Genomic DNA, 13507 nt, shown 5'->3' with positions numbered 1-13507 from the left:
ATTGCCTTATCCATTACATTCCTCTTGATTTTGATAGTAATCTAATGTAAATTTTTTAGCCAGATGATCTCTAGAATATGCTATAAAGTCTAGCATAGATTAGTCTAAACAACTTATGATGTTTTAATAGCAGGAAATTCTATTGCTGAATTTGTTAATATCCATCTACTTCTACTAGAATTTTAATAATAATTTCATTCTTGTAAACATAAGGTCAAAAATATTTGGGAATGTATATGCAAAACAAAATTTGGAAGAAAATGAACCACAGTAAACTTTTAACAGAAACAGAACTTGAGAATTCAGAAATTTATCATTTTAATGACATTAGAAATAAGCATTTTTCCTAAGAAGCCACCTGTAACACATTAAGTATAAATCATAGTTTCTTAAGTGCTGTTTTGGGACCTCTGTGTTGCAATTCCAGATGCATAAGTTAGTTAAACAAGGAAATTGTTGCATTTGGGGCAAGCAAAAAGAAAGTGATGAAGGTCAGGTCTTAAAATAAGTTAGGGGTGAAATACTTTGGAATTTAAACTTAATATAGAGTAAATTTAGGGGAAAATAATAGCAAATAAGTTTTTAATGTATAAATATTAAATATTACATAGCACAGGATCATTAATTCACTGATCTTATTAGATTTATTATTTTTAAATTATGGCATAAAAATACTCCCTGTTATTTAAAAATAAAACAGCACCAAAAAGTTGAAATCAAAATAAAAACTATGTATTTCAACATTTAAATGTACTGTATAAAATAGAGTTCAGTCTTAAACCTAGAGTCCCTTAAAACCTTTACTAAAAACCCTCATTATTTTTTAATAACACTTTTATAGTTCTTACAACATACCTGTTACTGTTCTAAGCACTTTACAAATACTAAGTCATTAAATCTTTATAATAACCTCACCAGGTAGGAGTCATTATCCTCATTTTACAAATGAGGAAACACATTGCTTTTGTCTGGATAAAGCCTCCAAAATATGCAAGTTAATTGACCAAGGTTACACAAAGCTTTAATACTAAGTGGCAGAGCCAGACCTAAACTCAGTCACTTGAAAGTCTATCATCTTATCAACTATGTGCTCTGCTGCCTTCTCAACGTCTAATATTAGGCCTTCAGAAAATTAACTCGTATCAGAAAATAGTAATATTAGAAAATTTTTAATTGAATGAAATGTCAAAAAACCTAAAAGCTAAGGAAATATACTATATTCAGCTAAAACTCCCATAAATACTTGAATTCTTCATGAAGATCTTCAACAAGAGATCATATAGACTTTACTTGAATACTTCCAGTGACAGGGAACTCATATTAAGGCAGACAATTTTATTTCCTGATATATGCCTCCTGTAAAAACTGTATTTCTTTTAGAGGTAGGATCTCCATCTGTTGCCCAAGCAGGAGTGTTTTACCCTGTTTCTATCCTGTCTTCTAAGGTCACACAAAATTAATCTCACTTCTCTTTAACACTGCTGCCTTAAAATATGCGAAGAAACCAATTATGTTCTAATTCCCCACCCCCTACCCTTGCCTAAATATTCTATTTCCTTCCAAATTTCTTCATGTACACAGTGGAATTTCCTCACATTTTTACTTTTTTGTTTCTGGACGTGCTCCAATTTTTCTTCTGTCTCTTAAAGTGCACCATTCTCAAACTGAATTCCATATTTAAGAAGTATTTTGACTGCAATAGAATAGCACCATTACCACTCATTCTATTTTTACTTTTTTAAATTTATTTTTTCCTAATAGGAACCCCAATCAACCATTCTAAATGCTATTAATGTGGACAAATATTGACTTTTTAGACAGCAAAAACATATAGATTCATATTAATTATAAAATAATGCCTCTATGATATTTTCCACATATTACAGCTAATAAACATAGTTTACATGTGCAATTGATTTTTGAAAATAAATTTAAATTATTTACCCTTATGAAATTATTAGAAATAAATATCTTATTAGAAATCTGTCAGTCCATTATTCCAGTCTGCTGAGATCTTTGAAAATCTCAATGACCTTACTTAACAAGTTAGCTATCTATTCTAGCTTTTCTCAACCAAATCATTAGAAAACTATCAACATTTATACAAGATAAGCTTTTTTTCTTCTTCTTCTTTTGAGATGGAGTCTTACTCTGTCACCCAGGCTATAGTGCAGTGGCATGATCTTGGCTCCCTGCAACCTCTGCCTCCCAGGTTCAAACAATTCTTCTGCCTCAGCCTCCCAAGTAGCTGGGACCACAGGTGCAGGCCACCACACCTGGCTAATTTTTGTATTTTTAGTGGAGATGGGATTTCACTATGTTGATCAGGCTGCTCTTGAACTCTGACCTCAGGTGATCCACCGGCGTCGGCCTCCCAAAGTGCTGGGATTACAGGCATGAGCTACCATGCCCAGCCTACAATATTGTTTTTAATATAATTAAATACTCATTTTATTGATTATTTATCAAATAAATATGCCCTGTGTTATACACCATCTGTTGTCAAAGAAGATAAGGTTCAGAGAGCGTTAATTGAAATCCAGACATGATATACAATGGTTTCCTTCTTCTAATAAAAGTCTATTAATAATTTCTTCCTTTAAAATTATTTACTTATTTATTTTTAAAGAGATGAGATCTTTTTTTTTTTTTTTTTCTATACAGAATTTTTTTTAATGCTTTTTAAGAGTTGAGTACATTCTTACATTTGTAGAGTTTCTCTCTGCTACGAGTTATTTTGTTTAGTAAGTTATGAGCACTGGTTGAGAGAATTTCCACATTCTTCACAGTTGTAGGGTTTCCTTCAAGGATAATTTTTCCTATGTTTAGTAAGAGTTGAGGTTTGGTTAAAGGCTTTATCACATTCTTCAGATTTGTAAGACTTCTATCCAATATGAATTATCTTATGTTTACTAAGATTTGAGGATTGGTTAAAAGCTTTGCCACATTCTTCACATTTGTAGGGTTTCTCTCCAGTGTGAATTCTCCTGTGTGAAGTAAGGTGTGAGGAATGGGTAAAAGCTTTGCCACATTCTTCACATTTGTAAGACTTCTCTCCAGTATGAATTATCTTATGTGTAGTAAGGTTTGAGGATTGGTTAAAAGCTTTGCCACATTCTTCACATTTGTAAGGTTTCTCTCCAGTATGAATTATCTTATGTTTGGTAAGTTTTGAGGAGTAGTTAAAGGCTTTGCCACATTCTTCACATTTGTAGGGTTTCTTTCCAGTATGAATCATCTTATGTGTAGTAAGGTTTGAAGACACATTAAAGGCCTTGCCACATTCTTCACATTTGTAGGGTTTCTCTCCAGTATGAATTCTCTTATGTTTAGTAAGGGTTGAAAACCAGTAAAAGCCTTTGCCACATTCTTCACATTTGTAGAATTTCTCTCCAGTATGAATTATCTTATGTTTGGTAAGGAATGAGAATCGATAAAAAGCTTTGTCACATTCTTCACATTTGTAGGGTTTCTCTCCAGCATGAATGAACTTATGTGTAGTAAGAGATGAAGAATGGTTAAAAGCTTTGTCACATTCTTCACATTTGTAGGGTTTCTCTCCAGTATGAATTATCTTATGTGCAGTAAGGTGTGAGGATGTGTTGAAGCTTTTGCCACATTCTTCACATCTGTAGGGTTTCTCTCCAGTATGAATCATCTTATGTGTAGTAAGGGTTGAGGAGTGCTTAAAAGCTTTGCCACATTCTTCACATTTGAAAGGTTTCTCTCCAGTGTGGATTCTCTTGTGTGTAGAAAGGGCTGAGAACCGCATAAAGACTTTGCTACATTCTTCACATTTGAAAGGTTTCTCTCCAGTATGGATTCTTGTGTATCTAGAAAGGTGTGAGGACCGTGTAAAGACTTTGCCACATTCTTCACATTGATAAGAATTCTCTCTAGAAAAAGGTTTCTCTCCAGTATGGATTCTTGTGTGTCTAGAAAGGTGTGAGGACCGTGTAAAGACTTTGCCACATTCTTCACATTGATAAGAATTCTCTCTAATATGAATTCTTTTATTTTGACTTAGGTATAAATGCATGCAAAATGATTTGCCACATTTTTTACATTTGAAAGTTTTCTTTCCAGTACGTCTTGTCTTATGTCCGTTTGAATTTAAACATTTAAGAAAGACTTTCATATATTTATCGCATTGAACTATTTCACTCTGGGTAGCTGTCAAACACTGGTTTAGTTCATTATAACCTTCTTTGTGCACCTTACACTCATCCACACTTGCAGAGCCTTTTCTTAACTGTAAATTCTCAGGTCCACATTTTCCATATCTTCTCAGTATCACTTGTTGAAAAGAATCTTTTATGTCTTGCTCTGGCCAAAGGTCTTTGACAAAATAGGAACATGTAGCTGTAATCCCAGCACTTTAAAGAGGCCGAAGGTTGTGGATCGGGTGAGATCAGGAGGTTGGGATCAGCCTGGCCAACATGGTGAAGCCCCATGTCTGGGGGTTCATCTACCATCTCATATCTCTTCATATTCCAGGGCTCTTTTCCTTGCTCCAGACAGGTGATCAGGTCTGGCTTAGAAACAGCAATACCCAAGAAGGCCACGTTTCTGTAGTTCTCTAACATCACTTTTCTATACAAATCCTGCTGAGCAGTGTCCAGGCATTGCCACTCCTCCAGAGAGAATTCGATGGCCACATCCCTAAATGTCAACGGCCCCATTTCAGGCGTCCAGGGGGTCCCGGCATCTTAGCTGTGGATCTCTCAAAACCTGCAGGTCACGGGGCCGCGAGGCTGGGCCTCCAGGAGCAGAGGACACAGAGCAGAGAAAACAAAACCTGGGGCTCCCTCTGCAGCAAGAGACAAAAAGCAAGAGATGAGATCTTACTGTGTTCCCCAGGTTGGTCTCGAACTCCTGAGCTCAAGTGATCCTCTAGTCGTGGCCTCCCAATGTGCTGGGTTATAGGCGTGAGCTACCATGCTTGGATCCTATTAATAATTTCTAGTGACATTACTCAAATAAAAGAAAGAGTTCATTTTATATGGTTTCTTATGGAACACAGGCTATGGGAAAACATGATTGAAAAATATTTAGGCTGTGTGCAGTGACTCATGCCTGTAATCCCAACACTTTAGGAGGCCAAGGCAGAAGGATTGCTTGAGCCTAGGAGCTCAAGACCAGCCTGGGCAACATAATATCACTTTGTCTGTACTACAAAAAAATAAAATAAAATCAGCCAGGCATGGAGGCAAGTGCTTATAGTCCCAGCTACTTGGGAGGCTGAGATGGGAGGATTGCTTGAGCTCAGGAGATCCAGGTTGCAGTGACCCATGATTGCGCCACTGCTCTCCAGCCTGTGCATCAGAACAAGACCATCCCTACCTCCATCTTAAAAAAAAAGAAAGAAAGAAAAAGAAAAAAATGAAGAGGAAAAGATTTGAAGAACAAGATATCACAACCTGAGAGTAAGTCTAATTCTGTAAACCTGTTAAAAATGCAAACAAAATCCTAGCAGGCATTAATGAAGGACAATATGTAGCAAGCAATTTGTAATTATCCTTCTTCATACCTGGCAGATACTTACTAGACTGTGAGCCATGTAACACATCCCTGCTTTCCCATCCTTTTTTTACCATTATCATAAGTTTCTTGAAAGTGCCCCAGCCATGTTTCCTGTACAGCCTGTGGAACTATGAGCCATTTAAGCCTCTTTTCTTTACAAATTACACAATTTCAGTTCTTTCTTTCTTTTTTTTTTTTTTGAATTTTTAAACACAATTTTATTTGTCCTGTTTTTTAAATCTTAAAAGCTACTGGGCACATAATAGTTGCCTCTGAGTGTCCACTGAATGAAGATTTGTGCATATGGTATTTAAAAAAAATTTTTTTAATTATTTATTTATTTATTTTAGTTTTTTAAATTGCATTTTAGGTTTGAGGGTACATGTGAAGAATATGCAAGATTGTTGCATACGTACACATATGGCAGTGAGATGTGCTGCCTTCCTCTACATCACCTATATCTGGTATTTCTCCCCATGCTATCTCTCCCCAACTTCCCACCCTCTCCACTGTCCCTCCCCTATTTCCCCCAGACAGACCCCCATGTGTGATGCTCCCCTCTCTGTGTCCATGTGTTCTCATTGTTCAACATCCACCTATGAGTGAGAACATGCGGTGTTTGATCTTCTGTTCTTATGTCAGCTTGCTGAGAATGATGGTTTCCAGGTTCATCCATGTCCCTACAAAGGACACGAACTCATCGTTTTTGATGGCTGCATAGTATTCCATGGTGTATATGTGCCACATTTTCCCTGTCCAGTCTCTCATCGATGGGCATTTGGGTTGGTTCCAGGTCTTTGCTATTGTAAACAGTGCTGCAATGAACATGCATGTACATGTGTCCTTATAGTAGAGCGATTTATAATCCTTTGGATATATACCCAGTAATGGGATTGCTGGGTCAAATAGAATTTCTATGTCTAGGTCCTTGAGGAATCGCCACACTGTCTTCCACAATGGTTGAACTAATGTACACTCCCACCAACAGTGTAAAAGTGTTCCTATTTCTCCACATCCTCTCCAGCATCTGTTGTCTCCAGATTTTTTAATGATTACCATTCTAACTGGCTTGAGGTGGTAATGCATTTCTCTAATGACCAGTGATGATGAGCATTTTTTCATATGTTTGTTGGCCTCATGTATGTTACTTCTTTATAGCAGTGTGAGAATGGGCCTATTACAAAGAGCAAGAAAGAAAACATTAAAGAGAGTTTTAGAGCTGTTAGAAGCTCTAACTTATGTCTAAGTAGATTCCAGGAAAGAATGCAAGAAATGTAATACTGAAAGAGATACTAGCTTACAATTTTTCAGAACTGAAGAAAAACATGGATATACAGATATGAGAATCATAACCAGTACTAGTCAGGATAAGCAGAAGAAAAAGAAAAAGGAAATGAAATCTACTACTAGACATATTGCTGAGAAACTTAAAAACATATATATATAGATGAAAAATGATAGATCTTAAAAGTAGCCAGATAAAATGTATAGGTCACTTTTCTAGAGAAAAAGGACAGCTCTCCCAGCAGCTATCACTGAAGCCAGAAGAAATGGAATGATACCTTCAAAGTGCAGAGAAAAAAGAACTTTCCACCTAAAACTGTATAGCAAAATTATAGTTCAAAAATGAAATGTACTAACATGTATGTAGTATACCAACATATATGTAGTGGAAGTCTCAGAAGGAAAGGAGAGGGAGAAAGGGATAGAACAGTTAACTGAAGAATAATGGTTGAAATCTTCCCAAATTTGATTAAAGTAAGAAAACATTAAATATTCCAGAAGCTCAACACACCACAGGTATGAAGAAAAAAGTAAAAAGCAGCAAGAGAAAAAAGGATTTAAAGATAGGAAAACAACAACATGATTAACAGTTGACTTCTTATCAGGAACAATGGAAGACAAAAGGCAGTGGGATTACGTTCAAAGTTCTGGGGATGGGGTCAGGGAACTACCACCAAAGAATTCTATAATAAAAAATAAGGAAAAATAAAGATATTCCCAGATTAAACAAGCACTGAGTGAATTCACTGCTAGCAGACCTACCTTATAATAAATACTAAGGAAGTCCTTTAGACTGAAAGGAAATGGCATAAGACAATAATTTGAATCCATAGGAAGAAATGAAGAGCATCAGAAATGGTAAAAATGTTGATAAATATAAAAGTCTATACAAATATTTATTTTTCTCTTAATTTCTTTACAAGATAAGATTATATGAAGCAACAATCATAACACTGTGTTGTTGAATTAATGGCATATATACATACATATAACAATATTAACACAAGGAAGTTGCTATATTTTACTGCAGTTGAATTAGTATTAACCTGAAGTAGATGGTCTTATTAAAAAGCACATTGTGATCTCTAGAACAAATATGAAAAAAATTACAAAACATTCAGATAAAAAAGTCAACAGAGGAATTGAAATTATACATTAAAATATATTTAACACAAGAACACAGTAAAGAAAAAATAGAGGAATGAAAAAGACATTAGATATTAGCAAAACAGCAGATGTATATCCAACCACATCATAATGAATTAAATGCAAATGGACTAAACACCCCAACCAAAAGGCAGAGGATTTCAGGCTTCTTTCTAAAAGCAAGATTGAAGAACTATACACCACTTGTAAGAGACATACTTTAGATTCAAAGACACAAATAGTAAAAAGTAAAAAGTACAATGATAAAAAGTATAAATAAAATGTAAGAAAAATATATATCATGGAAACAGTAACCATAAGAGAGTTAGAGTAACTATACTGACATCAGACAAAGTACATTTTAAGACAAAGAGTATTTCATAATGTTAAAAGGTTAAATATACCAGGAAAATACAGCAATTTAAAATATGTATACACCTAAAACAGAGGCATGAAATACATGATGCAAAAAAATAACAATTAAAGGGAGAAACTGACAGTTCAACAGTTTGGGGTAAAAATTTCAATATATCATTCTCATAACTGATAGAACAACTAGGCAGAAAATCAACAAGAAAAGAGAAAGCTTCACACTATCAACCTCTTGTCCTAGAAGGCATTTTTAGACTAGCCCACCCAACAACAGCAGAATACAGCTTCTTGGCTGGGCATGTTGCCTCATGCCTGTAATGCCAGCACTTTGGGAGGTTGAGGTGGGAGAATTGCTTGAGGACAGGAGTTTGAGATCAGTCTGGGCAACACAGCGAGACCTTATCTCTACTAAAAATTTAAAAACTGAGCTAGGCATAGTGGCTCACACCTGTAGTCCCAGCTGCTCAGGCAGGTCAGGCTATAGGATTACTTGAGCATGGGAAGTTGAAGCTGCAGTGAGCCGTGATTACACCACTGTACTCCAGCCTGGGGAACAGAACAGACTCTGTCTCAAATAAAAAAAAAAAATACATCTTCTTATGCTAGGTCATATAGTCATATAAAACAAGTTCCCCAATTCAAAAGGATTGTAATCATTAATCACATGTTTGCCAATCCATGGAATTAAATTAGAAACCAACAACAGAAAGAAATTTGAGAAATCCCCAAACATTTGGAAATTAAACCAAATAATTTTAAATAACTCATGGGTCAATGAAGAAACCACAAGAGAAATTAGAAAACATTTGGAAGGTAACAAAAATGAAAACATAACATACTAAAATTTTTAGATAAAACAGGGTCGAGATGAAAATGTAGCTTTAAACACATGTATTAGAAAAAAAGTAAAGGTTTCAAGACAATATCTAAGATACAACCTTACAAAACAAACAAAAAGAATTAAACCCAAAGAAAGCAAAAGGAAGAAAATAATAAAGAGCAGAAAGCATCAATTAAACAGAAAATAAACAACTTTAAAAAACAGTGAAAACAAAATTTGGTTGTTTAAGATGATCAACAAAATTATTAAACCTTTAGCAAGATTGACAAAGAAAAAAAAGACACAAATTATCAAAATAAGGAATGAAGGAAGGGGCATGCCACCAACTGGCAATCCTACAGAAAAAAGAAATCAAAGTTAAAGGAATTACTGTGAACTGGATGGGCGTGGTGGCTCACGCCTGTAATCTCAGCACTTTGGGAGGCCAAGGCGGATAGATCACTTGAGCCCACGAGTTTGAGACCAACCCGGCCAACATGGTGAAACCCATCTGTACTAAAAATATAAAAATTAACTGGGTGTGGTAGCACATACCTGTAATCCCAGCTACTCAGCAGGAGAATCGCTTGAACCTGGAGACAGAGATTGAAGTGAGCCGAGATTGTGCCACTGCATTCCAGCCTGGGCGACAAAGCGAGACTCTCTCTTAAAAGAAAAAAACATGGGGGGTTACTGTAAACAACTTTATGCCAAATTAGACAATATAGACGATATGGACAAATTCCTAGAGAAACATGAATTACCAAAACTGACCTAAGAAGTAACAGAAAATCTGAATAGACATATAACAAAGAAATAAATCAGTAATAAAGCAATTACACACACACACACACACACACACACACACACACACACACACACATAATTATATATGTGCATACACACAGGCTCAGATAGAATCACTGATAAATTCTATCAAACATTTAAATAAGAAATAATGCAATTGTATATAAACTCTTTCAGAAAATAGAGGAAGGAAAACTTTCTAACTCACAAGGACAATATTGCACTGATACCAAAGCCAGAAAAAGACATCGCAAGAAATCTATAAACAAATAGTCTTTACAAACACAAATGCAAAATCTTTAACAAAGTATTTGCAAATAGATTGGACACAGTGGCTCATGCCTGTAATCTTAGCATTTTGGGAGGCCAGGGTGGGAGAATCACTCGAACCCAGGAGTTCGAGACCACCTGGACAACATGGCAAAACCCCATCTCTACAAATATATAAAAATTAGCTGGGCATGACAGCATGTGCCTGTAGTCCCAGCTACTTGGGAGGCTGATGTGAGAGAATACCTTGAACTCTGGAAATGGAGGCTATAGTGAGCCAAGATAGCACCACTGCACTGAAGCCTGAGCAACAGAGGGAGATTCTGTCTCAAAAAAAAAAAAAAAAAAAAGAAAGTATTTGCACATAAAATCCAACAACATATGAAATGGATTATACACCATGACCAAGTAAGATTTATCCAAGGAATTGGTTTAACAGCTGAAAATTCATTAATATGCTATATTAACAGAATAAAGGACAAAGGCATGAAAATTTCAATTAAGTCAGAAAAATAAATGACAAAATTTCACACTTATTTGTGATAAAATCTTTTTATAAACTAGAAATAAAAGAGTATTTCCTCAACCTGATAGAGACCTTAAAGATAAAAATGACCTTAAACATCTAACATCATATTTAATGATGCAAAACTAAATACTTCCTTCTAATATCAGGATTAAGTTAAGGAAGCCATATCTTATTTTTATTTTTTCTGTTTCAAAATAACTTCAAGTTTTATTTTATTTTATTATTATTTTTTGAGACGGAGTCTCACTATATCACCCAGGCTGGAGTGCAATGGCACGATCTCGGCTCACTGTAACCTCCACCTCCCATGTTAATGCGATTATTGTGCCTCAGCCTCCCAAGAAGCTGGGACTATGGGCACCCACAACAACACCTGGCTAATTTTTGTGATTTTGGTAGGAATGGGGTTTCACCATGTTGGCCAAGCTGGTCTCAAGCTCCTGACCTCAGGTGATCTGCCCACCTCAGCCTCCCAAAGTGCTGGGATTACAGGTGTGAGCCACCGCACTTGGCCAAGTTTTATTTTCGATTCAGGAGGTACATGTGCAGATTAGTTACCTGGGTATATTGTATGATGCCAAAGTTTGGGATATGACGGATCCTGTCGCCTAAGTACTGAGCATAGTACCCAACAGTTTTTCAATCCTTGCCTCCCTCCCTCCTTCCGTGCCTCCTCTAGCAGTCCCTTGTTCCTATTGTTGCCATCTTTATGTCTGTAATGCCCAGTGCTTAGCTACTACTTATAAATGAGAACATACGATGTTTGCTTTTCTGCTCCTACATTAATTCACTGAGGATAATGGCCTCCAGGTGCATTCATGCTGCTGCAAAGGACAAGATTTTGTTCTTTTTTAATGGCTGCACAGTATGCCAAAGTGTATATGTACCACGTTTTCTTTAATCCACCAATGATGGGCACCTAGATTGATTCCATGTGTTTGCTATTGTGAATAGTGCTGTAATGAACATGTCAGTACATGTGTCTTTTTGGTAGAATTATTTATTTATTTTTGGATATATACCCAGTAATGGGATTGCTGGGTCAAACAGTAGTTCTGTGTTAAGTTCTTCTAGAAATTTCCAAATTGCTTCCCACAGTAGCTGAACGAATTTTCATTCCCAGCAACAGTTACATTCTCTTCTCCACAGACTTGCCAACATCTGATTTTTTTTTTCCTGAGACAGGGCTTGCTCTGTTGCCCAGGCTGGAGTGCAGTGGCATAATCATGGGTCACTGCAGCCTTAATCTTCTAGGTTCAAGTGATCTTCCCACCTCAGCCTCCTGAGTGGCGGGACTATAGTGGTGTACCACTGCACCCGGCTGATTTATTTTTATTTTTATTTTGTAGAGATGGGGTCTCACTATGTTACACAGACTGGTTTTGAAGCTGTGGACTCAAGTGATTCTCCTGCCTCAGCCTCCCAATGTACTGGGATTACAGGCGTGAGCCACTGTGCCTGACCTTGGCTTTTTAATAATAACTATTCCGATGTTATGAAGGTATCTCATTGCAGTTTTGATTTGCATTTCTCTGATGATTAGTGAAGTGGAGCATTTTTTCATGTTTACCAGCCACTTGTATGTCTTCTTTTGAGAAGTGTCGGTTCATGTCCTTTGCCCAATTTTTTTTTTTTGTAACAGTCTCACTCTATCACCCAGGCTGGAGTGCAGTGGTACAATCTCAGCTCACTGCAACTTCTGCTTCCCAGGTTCAAACAATTCTTGTGCCTCAGCTTCCCGAGTAGCTGGGACTACAGGTGTGTGGCACCATGCCCATCTAGTTTTTGTATTTTTCTTAGAGATGAGGTTTTACCATCTTGGCCAGGCTGGTCTTGAACTCTTGCCCTCAGGTGATCCACCTGCCTCAGCCACTCAAAGTGCTGGGATTATAATTGTGAACCACCACACCTTGCCCTTTGCCCATTTTTTAATGGAGTTATTTGGTTTTTCTTGTTCAGTTGTTAAATTACTTATAGATTCTGGACATTAGACCTTTGTCAGATGCATAGTTTGCAGGTATTTCCCACTCTGTAGGTTATGTCTTTACTCTGTTGATAGTTTCTTTTTCTGTGCAGAAGCCTTTTAGTTTAATTAGGTCCCATTTGTCAGTTTTTGTTTTGGTTGCAATTGTTTTTGAGGGCTTAGCCAAAAATTATTTGTCAGGGCCAGCATCAAGAAGGATATTTCCTAGGTTTTCTTGAAGAATTTTTCTAGTTTGAGGTCTTTCATTTAAATATTTAATACGTGTTGAGTTAATTTTTGTATATGGTGAAAGGTAAGGGTCTCATTTCATTCTTCTGTTTACAGTTAGCCAGTTATTCAGCACCATTTATTACATAGCATGTCCTCTCCCCATTGCTTGTTTTGTCAGTCTTGTCAAAGATAAAATGGCTGCAAGTATGTGGCTTTATTTCTGAATCTGTATTCTATTCAAAGAAGCCATCTCTTACCACTTCTAGTCAACATTTTAGTGGAAATTATAGCCAGCGTAATATAGCAAGAAAAAGATATTAAAAGCACACAGATTTAAAATTTTTTTCTTATTCCTATTTGATGTTTGTACTGGTTATATTTATTGAAATATTAATGTAATTTTGTCTGACAAATCTGATAATAAAAATTAGCTTGCTTTTTGTACATCTCTTTTACCATTTCTTTTTTTTAGCTAATGCATTTTTATTGTGTTTTCAAAAGTATTGGTATATGATTGATAAGTACCTGCAATCCCAGCACTTTGGGAGGCCAAGGCAGGTGA

General features: G+C 36.2%; 1 pseudogene across 1 annotated transcript; it reads right to left on the bottom strand.

The window, feature by feature from the left end:
- Positions 1 to 2824: 2824 nt before the first annotated feature.
- Positions 2825 to 4803, bottom strand: LOC116564076 (annotated as a pseudogene). Its single transcript, XR_004274709.1, has 2 exons — positions 4460 to 4803; positions 2825 to 4365 (listed from the first exon to the last, which is right to left on the bottom strand). The product of XR_004274709.1 is annotated as a zinc finger protein 98-like (transcript).
- Positions 4804 to 13507: the final 8704 nt, after the last annotated feature.

This window comes from Sapajus apella, unplaced genomic scaffold (assembly GCF_009761245.1).
Source record: "Sapajus apella isolate SASKATOON/1434 unplaced genomic scaffold, GSC_monkey_1.0 scaffold36, whole genome shotgun sequence".
NCBI classification, from domain to species: Eukaryota; Metazoa; Chordata; class Mammalia; order Primates; family Cebidae; genus Sapajus; species Sapajus apella.
This window is presented reverse-complemented; position numbering and strand designations above follow the sequence as displayed.